Consider the following 10,468-nt stretch of genomic DNA (forward strand, 5'->3'; position numbering starts at 1 on the left):
AAGGCTAAAGCGTTGAGTTTAATATGACCAGCAAACGTAGTTTTACACAATTATAATTTTTTAATTAAGAAGAATAAACTGTTTGGGCAATGGAGTGATAAAACCAGTGGTTTTCACCAGAGAATGTTTTCCGCTTCAACAATAGAAAGGATGTTTTACAGCATTTGCGTTGATTTAGTGGATCCAGTGAATGTGTTATTAAAGTTAAATTATGTGTGAAACTGTGTCCAACGGCAACGGCCTGTTTTGTAATCCAGAGTTATCAGACAACATACGTTTTCAAAAACACCATTTAACTTAAACAACCATTGTGTATACTATTGAATATATGAATGAAAATTTCTTATATCTTTATATATTTTACATAAAATGTTTATAATTTGTTGAACAATAAATAACTTAAATTTAAGTGTTTCAGAAAAAAACTTTATGTTTAAAGTCTTAACCTTTAACTTTTAAATCAAATTAAACGTTAACACCATAATTTGTTGCTACTTTATAAGCTAATAAGACACTGAAATAAATAAAAAAACTTATTTTACATCACGTAGCATTCATTAAAGTTAAAAAATCTATTACTTTCTTTAAGAACATTAAGGAATTTGCCCTCTAGTTCTTTTCTGAGGAATGCATTCATCGGTGTATTATATATTTAAACTGAAAGAAGATAAAGTAAGAGTTTTTAATTGAACAAGATAAACATTTTACATACTTTTTGTAACTCAAAGTAACATGTGGCAGTTATTACTGCTATTAGAAATACTGTGTGAGATTGTAATTGTAAAAGCCAGCTTACCTTTTTATTAAGACTTTGTCGAGATTTTAAATTATTATAAAATGTTTTCAAAAATTTTTGTCCAAAAGCAAAATTAACTGTTAAGCTCATTTCGAATCACCAACGTTTTGGTTGCATTTTAATATAAACTGTGAGATTAAGTATTTTTATCATTATAGTTTAAGAAATGAATAATATTTTACAGTGTTGCTTAACCACAAATCAAATGAATCAAATACTTGTAGCAAATTCCCCATAAGGGAAAACCTATTACCTTAGTCGCATGTTTAGACCTAGAAGGGGTACTATGGATTAATCAGCCCCCCTGTAGCAGCAAACCTTAAACTCATTAAAATAAAAACGAAAATACATCATGTAATTTTCGATATTTCATCAAGATATTTCTGTAAATATTTAGGTGAAGATTTAATTAGGAAAAGATAAATTTAATTATGCTGCACGTTTGCTGCGGCTGGCGTATTATTTGTTAATACTAAAATGTGTTACTTTGTTTTTTTATGAACCCATAAAGCAAATAACTAGAAGCCTTGTAAATAACAGATTGTTATTTTAGTAGAGGTTATCCATTAAAACATTTAAACGAGGTTTTAACAATATTTATCAATTTATGATTAACGAGGGTATTTAATTAACTACAAATATAAATTATTTTCGCACTCTGCATTCATAGTTTCAAAAATCTATATGGTAATTGTGATTTTATGATCTATTTTAGCTGGATTTATAACACGTCCTAAAATTATATTTGTTTTAATTAATTACACAGGCATGTTTTTTTTATTGGAATCATAATTCATACCAAAGGTAATTAAAGGGTTTTCGTAATTATGAGTTAGTTTTGCAAGCAAAACATTTTATGGCTGCTGGAAAAACGAATTCTTTTGTGGTTTCAAAGATAGAGCTTTGTAAGTAACTGTTGATTTTAGAAGAAAATGGTTATAGTTAAATATATTTATGGTAAATAAAAAAGAAACATGTAAGGACAAAATATTGCCTTACTTTGAACAAAGGCTGATAAAAGCATTACCACCTATAATGACCAACCATTAAACCAATAATATAATATGCTATTTGATGGACCAATAAAACCTGTATTATTATCTAATATGTGAAAATATTTTTCACACTATTGTTTTTCTGCTTAGGATATGACTTAAAATTGTTAAATAAAAAAATTGCATATCTTTAGAGTAGTTAAACCCTTATAAGTTATAATATTTCAACGAGCTATTTGGGTTTTCTTTGGAATATAGGATAACAAATTAATCATGAAAATATTCAAACTTTACAATTAAGCCTAAAAATGCTGAATGCTGAACCAGTTAAACAATTAAACATCCATTGACTAGAAAAAGGGTTGTTCATGAGTCTACGTGCCAAAGTTTGCTTTAAAAGATATGAGTAAAAAGAGTTCAGCGTATTTTCTACAAATATGATGCTACAAAAAGATTAGATTACAGAACTAACATTACTCTGAAGGTCACTTTGCCTAAACTAACAGCTTGACTGTATGTACATTTCGGATCGTGGATACTGTTTGCCTTACATCGCTTACACTAACTGCTGATCTAACTACGGGTAGTAGAGTTTGGGCAGTTTGGTCTAGTCTTGTTATTTATTAACAAATCTTTTATAAAAAACATTAAGGAACATTTAAAATTGCTTTTAGGAACCAGATCACATTGGTAACGTAGCCTACTTAGTTATTTATTTATTGGCTATTTCAATATACTTTTTCCATCATTAGTATATTGCTTCAACGTTCTTAAATTCCATGTTGATGGCCCCTGGATTACTCAATCCAGTTGTTATTATAGTCAACGTTTTTATCTGTGATTGAATTGTTTGCAGTTTTAAAGTAATGGATTAAAAGAAACCCTTACTTTCCTGCCACAATCTTAGCTGAGCCAATGTAATTTATATGTAAGATAACTAGGTCGACCTATAAACGGAGTATGTTTTTTTGGAAACAACAACTGTTTGGACATTCGGTTTTGCAGTTCAGCGAATTTTATGCACCGGAAGTAGTGTTTTCCTTTTGAGCTAGACTTTACTTTATAAATTTTAAATTGATTTGATTCTTTACTTTAAAACTGTAATACTAAGGTAAGATGTTTTGTTTTTAAATGTCTTTACACAAATTTGAAAATCTGGGATAGATTTTGTGTGAAGGAGATCCGTTACAAAGAGTAAATTCTCTTTGTGGGTTACTTTTTAGATAAACAATTTCAAGTTAGCTTTAAAGAACTGTTTCAAAAAATGATTATGCGCTTAATATCCATTGATGATTAAGTACGTTTACAGCATAGGATTCACAGCAATGACAAAAATGGGCCAAATCTACTATACGTACTAGGTCAGCTAAGTGTATCCCTTTAATACAGTTTTTAAGCTTTATTTTCTATATATGTTAAAAAATTTTAAGAGCAATTCAACTAAAACATCTTAATATGCATACGAACTACATAAGAATCGAAACGCTACTCCTTTAGATACGGATTTAATTCGTTTTCTAAATTAAATATATATATATACCAAATGTGTGGACAACTAAACATGTTTTTAAAGTCAGTATATGAGCAACACAGCTACATGGTAAAGTTCAAGACTTAACATGCATGTTCATGTGAGCGGAGAAACAAAGGACTATGCTGATCCCACAATGAAGATAAAGCATCAGCTGGGGACCACCCGCCATCCTGTGACATGTAAATATCATGTTAACCAACGTGAGTTTGTTGCCTTAGAGAAACTAGATATAGAATTTACATGTTCGTCATTGTTGTGGTGCGTGATGAGCCAATGTTTTGGTAATGTTTTGGAACTGAACTATGATTTTATTGATCTAGAAATGAACAAATGATGTTAGTGGAGTGTATAATGAAACTGTGATGAGTGAATTGCTATATCGAAACTAATGCGGTTGTAAACTAAATGTGAATTGAGACTAATGAAATACAAGAGAAGGATCTGTCCCTCACGTCCTATGTGGAGCTATATGAGAACAATATTGCTCGACCAACACCACAATGAGTACTGATCACACAGACCACAGACCACCCTTACCCACGGTCCTAGATAACAATTCTAAAGACGGATAGAAAGGGTTGGTTTATGTGACTGTATTTGTTCCTTACGCAGAAGGACGGTCTAAGCTGCTTTGAAGCCTAATGCCCTAGCAAACGAATTGGTGGTTGATGTGATCGTAATAAACAAGTCTAGATTTTTGAAATTTGGATAACGTTTTGGAATCTTTCAACAAAATAAATATACATACACAACATATGGACAAAATACAATTACTCTCCCCAACACTCATTCTACTGCAAGAAAATAATATATATTATTTTGGTTAAACGTACCATTTTGCATTACAATAATATTCCATGCCTTTAGGAAAACTACTTAGTAAACTTTTTTGTTTTTTACATAAGTGGTTATATATTACAGTATCAATTTATACACCACACATTTCAATAGCCCGATTACAAAGAACATAAAAGAGTTCATGTACTAAAACTCAAACAAAATACACAGTATTAATCGCTGGGGTAATTTGATTACAAAGTGTTTGAAAAAAAGCTAATTTTACTTTGAACAGTTGGTAAACAGACCCTAGTTCTGTGCAGAAAGAAAATAATTCGTTTTCGATTGTCACTCACCCTGGGTTTGTTGAAGGTATTTCTCTGTGGAACGTGACACTTCTGTGCAGAACATGTGGAGAGATCACCTGTTTTTCAACAGCTGATGGAAGAATGCGGTTCGTGAAAACGTTTGTAGTTTTCATCTTATTTAGTTTTTTGTTACAGGAATAGCAAATCAAAATACAAACCAACCATAGAGTTCTATTTGAACACATACTGTTATTTATTGCAGTAATTTTTCGTTGTACTCTTCCAAAATCAAACTGTTGTATTTTGATCTTAAATACAACCAAATTTTAAATGAAAAAAGGGGTTCCACAACTTTAAATAATTCGCTGCATAAAAATAATATCACATATAAATACATGATATTTCAATCGATATATCGAATTACTTTGATAACGTTTTGTACCAATTTACGAATATTTTCTCAATGTTCTTTGATCATGTAAATCTAGATATTTAAGCAAAATGGTCACATTAGTAATTAGTAATTATTCTACTTGAAAATGTTTTTGGTACGTTAGAAAACATTGCAATATTTCGAATAAGTAATAACTATTGCGAATCTTACAATTTTGTGAGTTTGAAATAAAAAAAGAAAAACACCAAAGGAACTAAATATTATAATATTAACTATAAAAAAGTAAGCAAATTTAATTATGAACCGTAATCATAATTTTCTTGATTTACGTTTTACCGCTTTTATATAAAACAAAATATTTTAATATGAATTTTATTATATTTATTTATTGACCAATATGAAGAGTATTGTGGTTTTTAAGATGATTTCACTTAAGGGGCCGAAACGAATTATTTAAGTAATTGATGGTAAATTATGCAAAACTAAATGTTGAAAATATTTGAAGATGAGTTCAAATTTCGCTTAGATTTATGCCTAGATTTAGATCAGTATTTGCCTTTAAAATGTTTCAGTTATTTTGTGGACACCCTGTATAATCGCATTTTATTTTAAAATACTTTATATAAAGCTTTATTTGCGAGCCTTTTGTTTATTGTTTACTTTTTTTCTGCGAAATTCTGTAGGTATTTTTTTTTGTGATTTTCTAAGATCCTCTCCAATAAGTAATTAAAGAATTAATTTGAGTTATTATTTATTTGATCCTTTTACATAAATAATAATACATTTAATAACTGTTACATATTACTGGGAGTAAAGCCCGTTTCTAGTTTAAAAACAAGTTTTTACTTTGTTCTCAAAATAACTTCCTAAAATAAAATCAGTGTAGGAGATGGATATAAGTGAAGAAGCAGATAAAAGACAATAGAATTGTACCAATCGTGTGGGTGTATCAGTGTTTGCTCTCAGCTTGGACTAAGCAAGGTCTTCTTTTAATAAAGTCCTTGTCTGCAAAAAAGGTAGACGAAAACTTATAAATATGCGTCAATACCTTAGTTAACGGTTTGTTTTATATTTGTCAATTTCTCCAAAAATAATAAGCATAAGCTAGGCTATTATTTTTAAATGTTTACAGATGAAAATATTTTTTAACCTAAAATAATAAATATAATACAGTTAAGATATGGAAAATTTCAATTGTATACAGTAATTTGGTAGTTTACGTCACATGGTACTTACATATGTATATTACGCATGTGACACTACTGAAACATAGCTGAACGGTTTTGTAAATTTATTAAACTAGATTCTACAGGAAGTTTAATTTTCAACATTCAATTATTTGGGTATAAAAAAATTAAAAAATAATTGTATCTATAAGCATATTTTGCTACGGACTATGTGCCACACTTCAGGTTGTAAATTACAACGATCGATTCATCAAAACCGTTGAGTATTGCGTGATGTAATCAACGGTTGAGGTCAAGTCAACTTGTTACTGTCAATAGAAATAATATTATAATCACTCTTTCATAAGTCAATACCTATTACAATGCTACTGTCATTTCAAAAGTGAAAGCTTATTTGTAATTAAATAAGCTATTTTACTGCATTGCTGATGAAAGCCAAAGATGATTTTTATAACGTTTTAAATTTGTTATGCAGATTTTGAAAGTTTCGATAGAAATATATTGTTTTACGTGTTTAAAATGTGTAATAGAATGGTTAAAGCTGTTTTGGGGTAGTTGACTTCACTTGACTTCTGTTTTTTTATAAATGTCAATTTTTCATGTATTAATTCCGTTTATATTGTAATAACTGTTTTCAAAAACGTATCATCCATTTGTGAATTTTACACTTTTATTCATAGTATTTACTTTAAACGAGTTTAATGATTTCTATGTTATCTATTAGAACCTATGATAGCATTTTGGGAAACAGAATTTTAACTTGGAGAATACTATGGTTTATTCACAAATGTCATAACTAACAACTGAATTCTTAAAGCCTCTAGTGATAGAAAATAAATAGATTTATCACTTATATTTCTTAAAGGAGAGCTAAAGGTCCACTTGCTGGTTAAACGAACCATGCCATACTGTAAATTACATTTTTTAGACACTGATTTCTCCTTTTCTATTTCCTCAAAAAGAAAAGAATAATCACTGAAATAAGTAAATCGATAAAGATCTTAGGATGTTTCTTTGTAGTCCCTGATTGCAATTATAGAATCATAAAAAAATACTTAAATCTTAATGCCCAGTTATATACATGGTGTCCATGAAAAACGTTTCAGGACTTTGGGATATGAATCCTCATACTAAAAGGAGGGGAAAATGTATGTGAAGATATGTCCGAAAATGCATATTTACCTAGATATCCACAATTTTGTTTTTTATACATAACAATGTTTAAGTTATTTCTTCAACGACTATCGTTCCTCGTTTGGGTTGAAATTTATATACTTGGATAATGAAATTGGAATTTTGTGTATTTACTAATCTGTTCTAACATTACGCATTGTTGATTTGTACTATACTCGTGCTTCAGTACTTAGAACACTGAAATTGATGTATTACATATAATGCTTCGCTAAAACGTAATAAAAAATACTGCCTACAACACCGTAGGAGGCTTTAAAAACATGTTCATTACATGTTGCTGAATTTAATGATTCACATAACACCAGAAGCAATTGGTCGTAGATAGCATAGCAAACAAAATGTTCAATAATAATTGTGAATCAGGACGTACTAAATATATGCACCGGTTAGTTGGTACAGTTAAGACTTTTAAAAACCGTAAGAAGATTAAATGACTTCAATGTAAACATGATTGATAAAATAGATGGAAAATTCTGTTCAACAACTAAGTCCGTTCCACATAATTAAGATTTTTTTAATTAGACATTTTCTAATGTGTCTGAGTTCATGCATGGTACAAAAAAGATGTTAAATTAATTGCACTTAACAAAAAAAAAACAATATTACAAAATGACCACAGCTAGACTTGTTTGATAAATTCTACTCTTTCTTCTCGTATTAAGATTTGATAAATTATTTTATAGATACAATAAAATCTTAAAAATGAAAATACTTATGAAATCTTAATTTTGATACCGATCTAATATATTTGCAATATATTAATCAACTAACAAAAGAATTTGTACAAAATTACAAAATGATATCTTTAAAAAAGTAGGGAAATTAAAAAACTATGCATATTTAGTAAATAATTTATTAGGGGTTACAATAAACATTTGAGGGTTCAACTATCTATCATATTACACAGAATGTAATTAAACAAATAACATTTTGATAATTGCTATTCCATCTACAATAACATTATGAGCACCCTAGAAAATAGTATTAACACTAATACAAGGGGAATCGAAGGAACTAATACAGGTTAAAACAAACTATCTTCTATCTTCAGTTAGACACTTATTGGTAACTTTTAAGGCATGACACAGTACGTCGTCTTTCACCGCTTCTTTTAGAAGATAAAATTCTCTTCATTTCCAAACCTTTTCTGTAGAAAAATTGCAAAATTCAGATCTGAAACAGAAAAAAGGAAACAAGGTTGAATAGATATTGAGGACATAAAAAGTGATTTGTAAAGGTAAGTTATTTTATAAATTACAACCCATATAAACTTGAAAATAGGATTGGAACAAGTAAATAAAATTAAAGCTTTGATTAAAATTCGCTTTATTTTTTTTATAATTGTTACACAACAATTACCTATCCGTTTATATTAACAAAAAATAATTAACAGTTAATTTATGTAACATAGTGTAAAATTAATGTTTATTTAAAGCTTCTTTACGTTGAATACATTTTAAATTATATTTAGTGTGCCCTAAACCAATGCTATATATTTTTTTAATTTTATAATTCTTTATTTAGAAGTTGCCAGTGTCTAAAGTAAAGACTTTCCTAAAAATATAAAGCTAAATAGTGTAGACATTTCTATATTGATTCCCGGAAAAATATTTTGTCTTTGGAAAACCTATTCACAATTGGGCAAAACAATCTTTTGGATTTCAGCAAGTTTTGGAGATTTTTCTATGAAAAACATTAAAAATTTACATCGGAAGTGACTCAATTTAGAAAAATACGTAGATTTTCTCACAAAAAAATGTTTCCTTAAGGAGTCCATCATTATAAAATTATTACATATCGACACTGGACCTTTGTAGGACTCTTCAGAATCCTTAGGACAGGATAGATGGATATAAAAAAAAAACTAAAATTTGGTTTAAGTCTCACCCTAAACAGCTATCTAAGAAAGGCACAGTGGAAGAGCAGACAGGCTGTCAGCAGCGTCGCACTCTGTACACCGGAAGAAGATGTCTCTAACCTCTGTATAGCAGCAGTGTTATCCCCTTCTGCAACAAGCCGTGACAGAAATACGATTATTGCTTAAAATGAAACTTTTCTGTATTTAAGTATATTTTGTGAAAGTACAAAAAAAATCGTTAAATAACACTTGTAAAAATATATTTGCACTTCTGTTTACTAACAAGAAGGTGAATTAATAAAAAAAGGTGGTAATCCTGATCGATTTCCAATTGGACACTTCAATAATCATCAGACCCAATAGGTGAATGACAAGAATCTCAATGGCGTATCTTGTATACTATTGGCTACCGAACTATGGGTAGCCAATAGTACATAAGGGTCCCATGTATATTTTTTTTAAGGGTCCGATGATGACAGTGGAGTGGTTGGAGTGTCCAATGGAAATCGATCACCACTTACCATCTTTTAAATTTATTTACCGTCCTGTGGGTAAACAGTATAAACGTAAGTATATTATTACAAGTGTTATTTAACGTATCTTTTGTACATTCAGGTAATTTAATAACACGTACCATGCTGATAAAGAAGTTATTTAGAATTCCTTGTACTTAAACTCAAGAATTACGTGAAATCAAGCTCTTATAACTGGCCAATAAAAACAAATATAGCAGGCATCCCTATATATCAATGGATACAAACTCCAAAAATTGCAAAGCATCAAACCTAGAAAGTAAATAACCTAAGGCACAAATATATGATTACTGTCGGCTGATTTCTTGTAATAAACATGTAAATAAATCTACTGTCTTATCAATGTGTCTTGGCACAGCCACCTCTCGGTCCAATACACAGGCAACACTTAACCTTGGACACGAAGACATATATGGTGTCAAACGCTGTGTTGGGGGCTCGACAAGTGTAGTTGCCTGTGTCAGCTGAGGTAGCATGACTCACTGTCAGAGTACTCTGTGTGTTGTCTATACACAATACCTACCCTTGGACACAAAGACATATATGGTGTCAAACGCTGTGTTGGGGGCTCTACACGTGTAGTTGCCTGTGTCAGCCGAGGTAGCATGACTCACTGTCAGAGTACTCTGTGTTGTCTATACACAATACCTACCCTTGGACACGAAGACATATATGGTGTCAAACGCTGTGTTGAGGGCTCGACACGTGTAGTTGCCTGTGTCAGCTGAGGTAGCATGACTCACTGTCAGAGTACTTTGTGTGTTGTCTACACACATTACTTACCCTTGGACACGAAGACATATATGGTGTCAAACGCTGTGTTGGGGGCTCGACACGTGTAGTTGCCTGTGTCAGCTGAGGTAGCATGACTCACTGTCAGAGTACTTTGTGT

The 10,468-nt window shown here is 30.3% G+C and overlaps 1 long non-coding RNA gene across 2 annotated transcripts; it reads right to left on the bottom strand.

Moving 5' to 3' along the window:
- Nucleotides 1-8,072: 8,072 nt before the first annotated feature.
- LOC128997008 (uncharacterized) lies at nt 8,073-10,439 on the bottom strand. 2 transcript variants are annotated; one of them, XR_008491079.1, is made up of 3 exons: nt 10,360-10,439; nt 9,073-9,191; nt 8,073-8,358 (listed from the first exon to the last, which is right to left on the bottom strand). It is a non-coding gene; the product is annotated as an uncharacterized LOC128997008 (long non-coding RNA). The 2 variants fall into 2 exon arrangements; XR_008491080.1 differs by lacking the exon at nt 10,360-10,439 and adding an exon at nt 10,229-10,331.
- Between the last annotated feature and the right edge of the window lie 29 nt (nt 10,440-10,468).

This window comes from Macrosteles quadrilineatus, unplaced genomic scaffold (genome assembly GCF_028750875.1).
Source record: "Macrosteles quadrilineatus isolate MER2022 unplaced genomic scaffold, UCM_ALF_1.0 Scaffold_6__1_contigs__length_79288215, whole genome shotgun sequence".
NCBI lineage: Eukaryota > Metazoa > Arthropoda > Insecta > Hemiptera > Cicadellidae > Macrosteles > Macrosteles quadrilineatus.